Source organism: Maniola jurtina, chromosome 6 (assembly GCF_905333055.1).
Source record: "Maniola jurtina chromosome 6, ilManJurt1.1, whole genome shotgun sequence".
NCBI classification, from domain to species: domain Eukaryota; kingdom Metazoa; phylum Arthropoda; class Insecta; order Lepidoptera; family Nymphalidae; genus Maniola; species Maniola jurtina.
Window position 1 is genome coordinate 4,949,822 of NC_060034.1, and position 15,412 is coordinate 4,965,233.

The window sequence follows — 15,412 nt, forward strand, 5'->3', positions numbered from 1 at the left end:
TCGACAAATAGACGCTTGAGATCTTGGCAGGTTTTAATTTCCACACTGTCCAGCCATACTAGTGATCCTTCCTCAAAATGCGTATCATGCGTTCGCTGGTATACACTGCGATGCGTATCTACGCTGTTATACGGTGGAGCAACACCATGCGACAATTATACAGTATGGTACAAATGGATACGAAAAACATCGCGCTGTAAAATTGGTATATGACAGTCTGTCGTATTTTGTTATTCAGTCTTGTGGAATGCTACGATATCGCATTATTGTTGCTATGGGTTTACTGAAGCCTACTTATTAAATTTGTGTGATAATGATAGCACAACAAGTCAAGGTCTATGACAACGACGTAGCTGTCTTAGGGGTAAATAAATAATATTTTAATTCAGACCATCTTTTAATATACTTACAAAACAGTCCATATAGAAAGTGTTTAAAAGTGTTTATAGAATAATACCATGGTAAAATTTTATGTTACTGCACGGGCGTGCCACCGACTTACTTTACTTTTCCATGATAGCGTGATAGATTGAATAGAATATTTTAATTTATTTAAAGCTATAAATAATCTAAAGTATACGTGTACTGATTACTTCTAATGCAAACAAAATAAATAAAAGCTAAACGGTAGTTTAACACTAATCCTTCTGGAGCAGTGGTTTTGATCACTTGCGTCTATCTTTTCGATTTCTAAATTGACTAACTTTAAAACGAATTGTATAAAGATAATTAATAATTACTGTCTGTTAGGCCACAATTACACAGTTATGTTTAACTCGCGTAATTAGCTTACATTGATTAACAACAAATTTATTATGGTAAATAAGAGTGTTTTCATTAGTAAAGTCATAAGTTAATCATGTATGCTTAACTTACGACAAAGCACATCTTTGAGAACTTTATGGAGAACAGAACTATGATATTTCCTTCACCGTTGAACAAGTGGTTTCTAATTGCTTAGAACACACGTGGCTTTGAAACCTCACCCGGAATCGAACCATATACAACCTCGAATAGGAGGCCGAGCCTTAAACCACTAGGCTACCACCACTAAAATCTTTTGCAAAGGTTGAATAATGCTTTTTAGTCAAGACTTCAATTTTCTTCACCTTTGCCCTAACCGAGCAGAATTTACTTTGCCAATGTCACGTAGTATCGTGCACTTTATGAGAAGTTTCTAATTATTAAAAGCTATGGCCTCGCGTGCAGCGCTTTGGTGCAGTTATGCTAATCTTGTCAATCCACTACGTCCGGTACAGTTTTATGTTTTTGCATGAGAGTAGCATGCCGGTAATAGGGTTCTTTTCGCTTCAGTGGCGTGACAAACTTTAGTACGTACCTACAAAAGACCACTGCCTTATATTTCTTTACTAGCTGATGCCCCCGACTTTGCGTCGATTTAGGTTTTTCGTAATCCCGTGGGAACTCTTTGATTTTCCCGGATAAAAAGTAGTCTATGTGCTAATCCAGGATATTAGCTGTCTCCATTCCAAATTTCAGCCAAATCCGTTTGGTAGTTTTTGCGTGAAGGAGTAACAAACATATACACACACATACACACAAATCGCCTTTATAATATTAGTGTGATTCTACAATGTGTCTACTATTAATTTTCTGTTAGTTCTTCTTCCGTTTTCTTACGCAAACTCTCAGTAAATGAACTATGAAACTGTTATTTGTCTATAACGTACGTATAATGAAAGTTGAAAAGTCGGCTACTGAGCGCGTTACTTAGAGTTACGGAACTATTCGGAAGATCCTTAAATCTGGTGCTCTCATCCGTACCTACCAGTTATCTAGCTGCTGGTGGAAGGAGAGTTGGGTGGAGGCCGGCAGTTTACAGAAAGTAGCTGCCACTGCCTATAGGAGCAGTGGCTTCATATAAAATGTCAGAACAAATCACAATTTGTGGTGTCGCATAGCTAGCGCCTGGTTCGTTTGTGCTAGCCCTAAGACACTACAGATACCTATATAAAAAGACGTCAAAGTTCATCAACTGAACGTTAGCGTTATTGAATCGAAAGGAAGTCAAAGACGTGACCCAAGTGTCTTGAAAACTATGGAGCAGTCTGTTGACAGTTTGCAAACTAAACCAGCTGTTAACGTGGCTGTCTTGTGAGAGACCGTAATTAATTCATAGCAATAAGCTTTCTGCTTCAAAAGACGCACAGTAGCTGAGGATATTGGCGTCAAATGATCATAATAATTAGTTGAACTAGTTAGTCAACAATGTGAAGAATTCAGAATATTGGGTAAAAATAAAAAACCGGCCAAGTGCGAGTCAGACTCGTGCACTGAGGGTTCCGCACTCGAGTATTTTTTTCCGATATTTTGCACGATAAATCAAAAACTGTTATGTACATATAGTAATACTTTATGTAAAGCTATCGGTTCAACTGTAGCATAATCTTCAGACAAAAACAAAAAGCCCCGACTTATTAACCCCAACCAAAAATTCCTCTATAATAAAGACAACTAATAAGGCCGGATTTTAGTCATTTCCAAAGGAACAAAGCCATGGGTGATCGCTAGAATTTAAAATAAATAATTATCGATTTCGGTTTATCGACAACTTTCAAGACAACTTTGGATCAAACATAGGTGCGCGTCAAATAGTGCCTCATTTTATGAAATCGGTTAAAATATGATTATATGAAGCACAATAGAAAGAACGTAAAAAGGCAAACACAATTTATTCAGAAAATAGACTTATGTTAAGAAAAATAAAACCATTTTCTAAGCTTTTCTAAAAAGGTAAAACAAGAAGAAGTTATTGTATACGAATAAGTAACAAAAACTTTAGTTAAGTAAAGTAACAAAGGAGTTTTAATTAAGCTTTTTATTAATGTCTCATTACTTTTAAAATCTTAAGTTATGATAAAGGCAAAGAAAACTCTGAATCTTAGTCTTCGTTGCCTTTATTATGAACTGAAATGACTTATTACTTAAATTATAAAAAAAATATACTGAAGCTACTTAAAAATCCCGTATAAACTCTTTGATTTCTGAAATAAAAATGATCTATCTTTTCCAGGCTCTCTCCGTCACTCGCTTCATACAAACGTAGTTCCAATCTGTACAAAACATCACTCTGTTGGTGCGTGATTGAAAGACAAACATATAAAAAATTGCATGACGTCCCGTAAAAAAACCGTAGAATGCAGAGCGCCAAGAGCCTAAAGCAACATAGTAGGCATAATAATAGGTTAGTTAGGGAGGTTATCCTATCAAAGTTTATGCTTATAACATAATCGATACGAATTCAAAGTTATTGTTATCGAAGTGCCTAACTAGGAAGGGGCTAACCTGTTTGGAAACTAAACCAGCTGTTGACACGGCTGTCTTGTTAGAGACTCTCGTAATTAATTCATAACAAGAAGCTTTCAGTACATAATGACTGTATGTTATAATACGATGTATAACATTCATCAGCTTTGACGTAGAATAGAAAACGCCCTTCCGGCATCAGTTTTCGCTTCCACCTATAATATGGGTACCTTCAAGTCAAGAGTGAATAGGCAACTTCTAGGCAAGTGCGCTCCATCTTAGGCTGCATCATCACTTGCTAACAGGTCTGATTGCAGCCAAACGCTAGTCTATATAATTTAAAAAAAAAAAAAACAAAAAGAATAGTAGGTATAGATGACAGATCACGAACAAAATGGCATCGTTCAAGTGGCCAGGTTTGCACACATGTGTACATGTACGTTTCTCATTACGAAAAATAGAAAAGTTTTATAATGTCAACAAACTTCAGTTTATTATAAACCTTAACACTTGAACATAAAGTTTATTGGCGATTGCAAAATATCTAATTTATTCTAATAAGATTGTAAAAATTTCAAATCTTTACCTATCTTTACCTATCACGGTTCACGAGATGCAGCCCGCTGACAGATAGATGGACGGACAGACGGAGAGCGGAGTCTCAGTAAGAGGGTCTCGTTGGCACCCTAAAAAATATGATGACTTTTATTTTGGACGTGGTGTAATATTTTTATTTATGTAAAAACGAAAACAATGCAAGTTCATTTACAATTCTTTGTCACGTTCAAAATAATAAAGGCGAGTTTTTCCTTACATTGTGTGGGTGGTTTGTTTTATTGGATCATAAATAACAAAGGTGGGGTCCTATTGTCGTAAAGTTTTAATTATGAGGTCATGTACATTTTAATAAACATCGTGATAATGTAAGCAGCTCGCGATATTACAACGCATGTGTTTTCATGAAAGATTTTCGTTCACATTTACATTCACAAAAATTAGACGGTTCTTACCTAATTTTACGACATGAAATTGAAATTATATGGAAAAATTAGCCTATTGCGATTATAATAATTATAACAAATATTTAAAAAGTTAATAAAAATAAAAACCCAACTGCGGTTTGCCGTCTAATATGTCTGTTATGTGTTTATAAATTAATAAATAAAAATTAAAGATTTTTTTACATTTGAAAATGGCGTCAAACTCAAGATACGGATTGCTTATAGGTTATTCGTTTTGTAGCGTACCTAGTTCAGAAATTACACCTCAGCAAAGCCAGGGTGGCACAGCTAGTAAGGGTATTATTACAATTTCCTAATTAGCAATCCAGATTCTTAGTCACAGTAAGACGGTCCATAACTCAAACAGTGCACTAATATCTAGATCAGATATTAACCGTGCCTGAGCAAACATTTGCCTAGAATTTACATACTGCCATTATCAGCTGAGATTCAGTACGGGACGTCAGAATAACACAAACGTTGTTCTGTTATTCTGTAGATTAATTATCTTGACATCGTGATCAACCCATCACCGATTCACTATTGATTGAGTCTCCTCTCAGAATGAGAAGGGTTTAGGCCGTAGTCCGCCACGCTGGCCCAGTGCGGATTGTCAGACTTTATACACCTTTGAGAACATTGTGGCGAACTCTCAGGCAAACAGGTTTCCTCACAAAATTGAACTGCTGAGATTCAGTCCGGAACGTCAAAATAACACAAACGTTGTGCTGTATATAACTTTCACATAGTACTTATTATTATCATTATCATTATAATAATCAACCCATCGGCGGCCCACTACTGAGAACAGGTTTCCTCTGAGGCTGAGAAGCGTTCAGGATTATGGGAATAAAGAAACTCACATATGAGTACTCATATATGAAAATATTACACACTCCTTTTTAGGATTCCGTATTTAAAGGGTGCCAACGGGACCTTATTACTAAGCATCTTCTGTCCGTCCAACTATCCGTCAGTCTTACTATCAGCGGGCTGTATCTCTTAAAACGTAATAAAGTTAGTATTTCTATTGAGATCATGCAAAATCAATGATTGACACTATAGCAACAAATAAGAACAAACTGGCCGCCATACAAATAAAATTAAAAAAAAACTTGTTACGGAACCCTTCGTGTGCGAGTCCGGTTCACACTTGATCAGTTTTTTTCTTTATTTTGGGCAGTTGTATAAAAATTAAGGTATAATTGATCTACTTAATGTTACTGCAGCAAAAAATCAGCGTAATGAAAATTGCATCACAGGTTTTGTATTAAAAAAATCCAATTTTCACCGTAGCCGCCTGCGGTCGCTGGATAATTTCATCTCATCTAATCCCGCCATCACTACTTACCTTGCACTGATTACTGCGAAATATTCCCAAGCTGTTTTTCCTCTATCCTAGATGAAAATATTTTCCAATTAGCTTGTAGGAATTTCATTTAAAATGGAGGTACGAGTAGAGATCGGATTGAGTTTAACCACGTTTTTCTTAATGATAATAATATAACTACCCATATGGGTAGGGTAGGTCTGTTTGTGTGCTGGTTTGTTGTTCTGTCCTTCAAACACGCCGCCATACGTCGATTGACGTCATTTTTGCTTGGACATAGAGACTAGAAGAGTAATATAAGCTACACTTTTACCTGAAAAAGTAAATAGTTCCCACGGGTTTTTCAAAAACTAAATCCACGCTAACACAACCACAGGCATTCGCTGCTAATCCAATCACGCTACGCAATGAATCTCAAAATTTTGACGGCCTCCCTGGCGAAATGGTAAGGCCTTATTAGTGGGAGGACCCGGGTCCGATATTCCCGGCAGGGGTTTGGAATTTTATAATTCCTAAATTTCTGATCTGGTGGGAGGCTTCGGTCGTGGCTAGTTACCACCCTACTGGCAAAGCCACCAATCAATTTAGCGTTCCGATACGATGTTAAACCGAATGCCGATGTAGGAACCAAAGGAGCATGGGTTTAATGAAAACTGCCAGGTTAACCCACTTGCATCTTACACTGCATCATCACTTACCACCAGGCGAGATTGCAGTCAAGGGCTAACTTGTATCTGAATAAAAATAAAATAAAAAAATAATCAGCTAATCAGTTAATAACTAATAAGTAGTTGTTGACAATGCGTACGTACCTAATTGCAAATGCAATTAACATGGTTAACTAAGGGTCTAGCCTGATGTAAAGCTTAGATTCATTGTTCATCCTGTCTATTGCATGTGCACTTGACAATCGATTGTACTGTGCAATGTACGAAGCATTACTGCATGTGAGCATTGCATGCATTGTCTTGAATTATGGACTCTAATAAGGTCGCAGCTTCAATAGCTGGCTTGGTTCCTAAACTGGCAGTATCTTTGCCCAGTCTAGAGTTAATACGTGATCATTCTTTTAGAAATACCTATATGTGTTATAATTATTTCATCTACCACCTACTTTTTAGGGTTTCGTACCTCAAAAGGAAAAACGGAACCCTTACCGGATCACTTTGTTGTCTGTCTGTCTGTCTGTCCGTCCGTACATCCATCGTGTCTGTCAAGAAAACCTATAGGGTACTTCTCGTTGACCTAGAACCATGAAATTTGGCAGCTAGGTAGGTCTTATAGCACAAGTAAAGGAATAAATCCGAAAACTGTGAATTTGTGGTTACTAATTAAAATGTGTTTAAATTTTCAAAGTAAGAAAACTATACGAAGTGTGGTATCATATTATGAAAGGGTTTTACCTGTACATTCTAAAACAGATTTTTATTTCTTTTTATACATAATAGTTTTTGATTTATCGAGCAATATGTCGAAAAAAATACCCGAGTACGGAACCCTCAGTGCGCGAGTCCAACTCGTACTTGGCCGGTTTTTTATTATTAATATTTATAAACAAACCACCTCTAACTAGAGTCTAGCTCCATTATCAAACCTCGAAAAAAACATAGCTCCGAAGTCGGAAATATCCCGGGGAAAAAATTGAACCGCGTTGAAATCTATACAAGCAGCGCAAAAAATAACCTTTTTATAAGATATATCAAAGATGGCGTCTTGTATAAAATACGTATATCCTCCACCTTTTTAAGTAAATTGCCTCCCGTACACCTCTCTTTATGATTGTTCTTCTTTTATTGGAGTACTTTTGTCTTTTGAGCAAAATTTACTAAGTTTGAAAGCTTCTGGTATAAATCCGCATTTATTCTACGAGCCAAAATTGACAAAATCCTTTAGTGCCAGGTATTTTCCTCTAGTTTGAAAGCTTACCTTGTTTTATTTCAAGTAGTTTTTGTTATATCAAAAGTAATTTTCTGGCTGAATTTTCCTGAATATTATCAATTTTACTTTCGCATCCGCAAATAAAATAGTATAGATATATATCTTAACCTTTTTTAGATGGTTTCATCGATCTTAGTATAAATGGTATAAGTAGTTAGTTCATTTTTTCATAGCTTTGACTTCAATTTTCATCACATCCATAATAATTATGTCAACCAAAGTTAAAAAAATTCCTAATCTTCCTACGTAAATTATATTTTATTTAATTGATTCCATATAATTTCATATTCTAAAAATTATGCGTAGATACTTGGAAGTAATATCTCAAATTCGACGTTCCAAACATAATTATTTTTTTACTTTCTCTCTAAAAATATTTGGTAGAAAAAGATGTCCTCATTAATTATTCTGTCATGTCAGCGTCTCCGGCATATTTCCATCATTTGTACTTTTGATTATTACCTTTGATGTCGCCCTACGTTACCAATCCCTCAATTATGCCCTCCCATTTAGACAAGATTAATATAACAATGTCCCAGCTATCGTGGAGGATATCGAACGTAATTTAGCGTTTCCTGATTTATTTCTAACAATACAATTGCTTTTCGGAGATACATATTTATTAATACCACTGGGAAAAGAAATACTGATTATACGATATCATTATGGAGAAAATAAATCCTTAGAATATGTTTGGTACGCTCGAAGAAATAATGAGATATGAATTGATAAAACAAGACAAAGACAAAATATTATTTTCTTTGTGACTTTTGAGAACATTAATAAATAAAGGTCTGGATCTACAAGATATGTTTTCTGTGCTAACTCAGTTTAGTAATTGTTCCAAGAATTTATTTTTATTTATTTAGGAAAAACTTTATTGCCAGGTATATGCACACATGAACATATTTTAATTTTAAATTCCTGTACAACCTACGCGAGTGTTTGGAACGCCAATAGAACGTTGCTGCGCGAGATTTTTAATTTTAGCTTTTGTCACTGCGACAAATTGGTGGACAGAGAGTTCTCGCTGATAGATTGTGGTCGAGTGAATGAAAGGCCAAATAGATCCATAGGCAGGTAGGTACATATTACTATTAGTGGTTGCGCCACCAGCGGGTGATTTGCCAACCAAATTGGTTGTGCAAACAAGCGTACGTACCACACGGTACGTACCCCCCACAGAGCGGTATACAGTTTGTTGGTAGCGCGACTGGTTGCGTCGCCACTGGTGTCCTAGCTGGATAGCGCCCTTAGAGATGGGATAACAGAAATGTCAATGCGAAAGACGATCAACATTCGGATTTATTCAGTCGTGAAATTAAACAAGCCCAGGATCGTCCCCTATCACAGTTTATGTTCTCACTAGATTGAGAAGGTCTAATACCGGAGGCGTGATGTTATCTTAAATTGCACCCTCATTAATTGGACTTGACAGAGACAGCAACGTAGTTTTGTATGTGATTTTATTAGTGGGATATATTAGTAAGTTGGTCTGTATCTTTTTAGAAGTAATTATTGTAAATTAAACCGCAAAGGTAAATTCAATTCATTACTTGCAAAAATACGGGTATTTATGTGTGCAAATAGATGTTAGAAAAGTATGGTTACAAATAGTATGGTACAAAAACCGGCCAAGTGCGAGTCAGACTCGCGCAGTGAGGGTTTCGTACTCGGGTATTTCTTCCAACATATTGCACGATAAATCAAAAACCAAATTTCATGATTACCATGATTCATGATTATATTATTATATTATTATGATAGGGAAGTACCCTATAGGTTTCTTGACAGACACGATGGACAAACAGACAACAAAGTGATCCTATAAGGGTTCTGTTTTCCTTTTGAGGTACGGAACCCTAAAAATAATGTCATAATTAATAAAAATTGAATAAAAAAATCTTTATTTTCCAAAAAAACCAATTCAGTGGATTTTGATGTACTACTCAACATTCTCTGCTCGCTTAATTTATCACCATCCGTAGTTGAATGGTTTAGATCCTACCTTCTTGGTCGCCGTCAGAGAATCTATGCTGACGGAGTTTACTCTGATTGGGCTGATATCTCTGCCGGTGTACCTCAGGGTGGCGTTTTGTCTCCTCTGTTATTCTCTGTTTTCATAAACGAAATCACTAAAACAGTTTCATCCCACTACCACCTCTACGCAGATGATTTGCAAATTTATAGGCATGCTGCTGTCACTGACCTGGCCGCTACAGTGGATGAAATTAACTTGGATCTTGCACAAATAAAGAATTGGGCTGACGCACACGGTCTTTTGGTAAACCCAAAAAAATCGCAGGCTATTGTAATAGGTAGCAGACAATTTCGAATTCGTGCTGATTTAAAAAATCTCCCTGCAATAGCCTACGATGGGGTAACTATTACGCTAACCGAAAGAACTAAAAATCTTGGCGTGATATTGGACGGCCATTTATCGTGGGCAAGTCACATTAATGAAGTGAGTAAGCGCATGCACTACTCCCTTCACTCCTTGAAACGTTTGCAGAATTTCCTTCCTCTTAAAACTAAAATCTTACTCGCACAATCTCTTCTGCTTCCTCTCCTAGATTACGCCGATGTCTGCTATTTAGATGCAACCGAGGAGCTGCTTGATAAACTAGATCGCCTTCAGAATTTGTGCATCCGTTTTATTTTCGGATTGCGCAAATTCGACCATGTTTCTCAATTTCGAAATAAGTTAAAGTGGCTCCCTATTCGACTTCGCCGGAATACTCATATTCTCACGCTACTCTTTAAGATTTTAAATTCATCCTCCCCCTCTTACTTGCGTGAGCGCTTCAACGAAGCCGCTCCTCGGGTGATGCCAGTGCGTTCGTGTGTCAAGTTAAACTCACTTGCAGTTCCCCCTTACAACACTATATTTTATGCTAAATCTTTTACGGTACTCGCAACTCGCCTTTGGAACTCACTACCTGACAGTATTTTTAAAAATAACCCTTCCATCAGCACCTTCAAACTTCGTCTGAAACAGCACTATCTTTCCTCTCTGTCATAACATATTGTTTACATATATTTATCGGTATATATTATAAGATATATTTATGACTATAAGTATATATTTATGTATTAAGGTATATATGTTTTTGTAAGTCTATTTTAATATATAAATATTTGTAAGTATATATTATAACATAATATCTACTATATTTATTTTTTATTTTTCATGATTACTGTCTATCTTTGCTGTACCTATTCTACTCCATTTACAACCTCTCGCACTGCCAAGGGTCACTGGTAGAGATCTCTTATAGAGATAAGTGCTTCCCTGTCCACTTTTTCTTTCCTTTTATTTATATTGTTACAACTTTCTGGTACAAATAAATAAATAAATAAATAAATAAATAAAACCGTTGCTAGTGGTCTCCACACTAGGTAAATCGTATCGTGGCGACCATGTCATCTAGTGTGGAGACAAATAATAATTATGTTGACTTCTCATTTGAATTTAAAATCAACATTAATAATATTGAACGAAAAATCAAACATCTTCAAAGTTATTGTTTTTCAATCTAAAAAAGTACAATTTTTCAAACCTAAAAAGTTTGGATTCTCAGTTGTCGCAATATTATTTTACTTCCCCTCTCATCTCCCTGCTTTACCCCTCGAAGAGCACTAAGATGTAACAATAGGGCTCTTGGGAGCATTTTCTACATTTTGTTTTTAACTGATTAAATCTCTCTCAACACTACTCTCAACTCACAACTTTATTCGAAAGAATATGTATTTTCAGTATTATTTCATTCATTTCATAGTCGAGTCTTAAGAAGATTTTCCGGGGTTTAATGTAGATTTTGGAACTTTAAAATGAAATAAATAAATCATTTATTTTATTTTAAGGGGCTGTCTGGCAATGCATGACGTGATTTCTACAACTAAATTTTACGATGAAAATATTTAAAAATTTGACTTTATACTTTGATGTTTATGGAGGATGGCCATCTGTGTTTTAAATTTTGTAAGTTGTAAGCAATAAATTAAAAAAAACCTAAGATTTTTTACACCTTTATTTCCATGATCCAAACTTCATAGTCACTGATTATTCTCCCTGTGTTGGGGGCAATACGCAGAGAAATTTTCAGCTTCTATAAAATAACGAAGGTCTGTCACGCGCTGGCTCTTAGCCCACATGTCATGGAATATTATTTTGAAAGAAGAGCACTGGGAACGTTTTGATTTGCACGACAGCGTGGGATTTTTACAACACAGTAAGTACCATAAAGGGTGGCGTGTTCTATTTTTGCATGTTCAGAATTGTGCTCATATTCATTTTTCACTCCGGCAATATTGTTCACTCTAACAAAACACCCTTGTATTGTTGCAAGTGAACGCTAAAGTTGACGCTTAGATTCCGAGGAAAACCGTTGGGAATTTTCAATTGTATGTCCTATTTTGCTTGTTTAAAAAACTCTATTTCGCAACTTTTCTAGAGCAAAGTTGCGTGGCTTTGTGGCGTTCTGGGTAACTGAGTAACATTTTATATTCTCGAAATAATATTCTGTTTGAGTAAAAAATAATACTAATATTATAAAAATGGAAAAATGTGTCTATAAAACATTACCTATATTAATACTCTACTGCAAAATTAACCTGGTTTAAAGCTGAAATTAAGCACAGCACTCATTGCTTGCAGCCTGCTTTTTGAAGATATATATTAAATACTTTTCATAAAATATGTATAGACAAATACATAATAAGATACAGATATTAACAGGGCTCTCTCCGTCACTCGTTTCATACAATCGTAGTTCCAATTTCATTTGAATATTAAGCAACCAAAGTCCATGAAATTTTGCAGACATTCTAGAAACTAATATCTGTGTCTGTGGTGTTTTAGATTTTTCTAAAAATATGTAGTTTTAAAATTACAGGGGCTCAAAGATTGGTATGAAAATTTTTAAGACCGCGTAACTTTGAAACCGAATATTTTAACAGAAATCTGGAAAACCACAGACACAGATATTAGTTTCTAGAATATGTCTGCAAAATTTCGTGGACTTTGGGTTCTTAATATTCAAATGAAATTGGAACTACGATTGTATGAAACGAGTGACGGAGAGAGCCCTCTTAATATATTTCTTTTGAAACAAAGGGCTACTAAGAGATTTTTGATAAGTCTAAATCCACGCAAACGAAGTCGCGGACAAAACATACATATACATACATACATACATACATATTACATAAATACTGTACATAAATACATACACATGCCTATTTCTACAAAGCTGTTGAGGTGTGCGATATCTTTCACGCCTCCCTTTTCCCTGCCAATTATAACTTCCTTACCTTCAAGAAAATGTCTGTCTGACATGTTGTTTCCTTCACGCGTTGCTAGTCAAGCGCTTATATCCATTAGGTACATACTTGGTACATACGAAATAGACATAAGTACCTAGGCATTCCATAATAAGAAAAAGATGAAATAGTAGCAATTTTTTTTTAAATATTCTTAATCTAATTTATGAATTCTCTGGTATGGTCTAGTGGGAGGCTTCGGCGGTGGCTAGTTACCACCCTACAGGCAACGCCATGCCGCCAAGCGATTTAACGTACCAGTACGATGCCGTGTAGAAACCAAAGGAGTATGGGTTTAATGAAATCTGCCATACCCGATCCAGGTTAGCCCGCTTCCATCTTGGACTGCGTCATCATTTTGCCACCGGGTGAGATTGCAGTCAAGGGCTAACTTGTCACACTAATATTATAAAGGCGAAAGTTTTTGTGTATGTGTGTATGTTTGTTACTCCTTCACGCAAAAACTACTGGACGCATTTGGCTGGGAATGGAGATAGATAATATCGTGGATTAGCACATTGTGCTACTTTTTATCCCGGAAAATCAAAGAGTTCCCACGGGATTTCGAAAACCTATCCATCCTAACCATCGGGTAGTATCTGAATAAAAAAAAACAATATTGTAGTAGTGCCGTATGGCGACGGCAGATCAGATTACAAATTTTTGTCACCACTCTCTTCTTCCCGCGGGTATCATAGGAGGCAATTAAGGGAATATAACGTAGTACTTACGGGCAGCAGCGTGCTCTGAGCTACTACTACCATCTATTGCGATCACCAACCCGTCTGCTGAGTGTGGTGATTATGGGCAAACCCTCCTGTCAGCAGTGGACTACTATTATGTATAGGTTTTTGATGAATTTGAAAAAAAATGCGTCTCAATTCAGGATGGATACAATTCTTGAAAAAAGCATTCCGTTACGACGCTGCGTTAAAAAATACTTTTTCATTATTATTAAAAAGGAAAAATGGCTATAGCCCTTGTACAATATTGCATAGATTCTGACAATGGATTGAGAAAAGTCTCATCAAAGTCCGAAATACCTACATAAGGTTCGGTCGTACTCTTGTTTTCTCGAATTCAGATTGATGCACGAGAGCCCTTATGATCCTCTTACGCCAGTTTGCTGACAGATTACGTATTGTCAAGAGCGCACAACGCTGTTCGTGGCCATGACAAATGGAACTAGAGGACAGCTGATATCGCAGTAGTTCTCTTGAGTCATAATATTTAGCAGATTTTTTTAACCGAGTAAAGCGAGATCTATTCTACTTGAGCGATACAATATAGATGATGATCCAAATGCCCGTATGTCTATAAATTAGAGTTATATAATATAACTTCTGAAATATTGAACTTAATTACTTCAAATTCATAAATAACACATAGTATGTCTGAGTAAGTCTATTTCCTAGATCCAAAATTACATAAAAGTTATGAAACGCGGGAATGCAGCCAGTATTCTTGGCACCATTCCACGCGGGCATGATTTGTATAGTAATTAGATAAGCTGATAACTCTTAAACGGCTGAACCATTTTTTTTGGATTATAGCTAAAAACACTCTGGATCAAGCCACCTTTCAAACAAAAAAAAGTAAATTAAAATCGGTTCATTCGTTTAGGCGCTACGATGCCACAAACAGATACACAGATACACAGATCCACACGTCAAACTTATAACACTCCTCTTTTTGGGTCGGGGGTTAAAAAAAAAAGAAGTTATGAAACCGCAAATATCGATAGGAAAAAAATGAATACCATTTTAATCCATGCCATAAAAGCAGTAGGTACAGTACAGACTCTACGATCATTAATGAATCATCATCCATTTACATCAATATTGTACGTTGCTGACAGATTACGTATCATGGAGGACTACGCTCATCGTGGCCATGACAAATGAAACAAGAGGACAGCTGTCACCAAAGTGGTGCTTTTGAATCGTAAAATGGCAGACTTGATTTACCCATCTACGAAAACTTTCTTTTTTAGTACTTTTACATTTTTTTTTATTTTCAAACGTATTCGTCATGAATTTTAAATATTCTGTATCTTAAAATTGTATTTTTTATATTTATCTAATAAAAAACTAAAGATTTGAGATTTTATCTAATCATAAAAAGAATTGAAAGGAAAAAAATAAATAGGAAACGAAAGTTACTTTAAAATTTTGTTGTAAAAATAAGTCCCTCTAATAAAAATATGTTATGAAGCCCATAAAACACAGTGAAGGAAAATGTTCATTTAGAAACACAGAGTGAAAAGTTTTATTAAATAAGGGTAATTTAAAACATGTCAAGTGAAAAGTTTTAAGCTTGACAAGTTTATTTCGGGTGTACAAAATACGTTTGTCGCATAACCCCTATTTTTTACAGCAAATGCTTTCGTACGTCTCCCTTTATGATTGTTCTTCTTTTATTAGAGTACTTTTGTTTCTTAAGTAAAATTTTCCGAGTTAGAGAAGTGGGGTTTACAGTAAATCCGTACTTATTCTTTAAGTCGTAAAAGTTAGGCGATTGAAAAAGTCGGTTCTTATGCAAACGATAACAGATT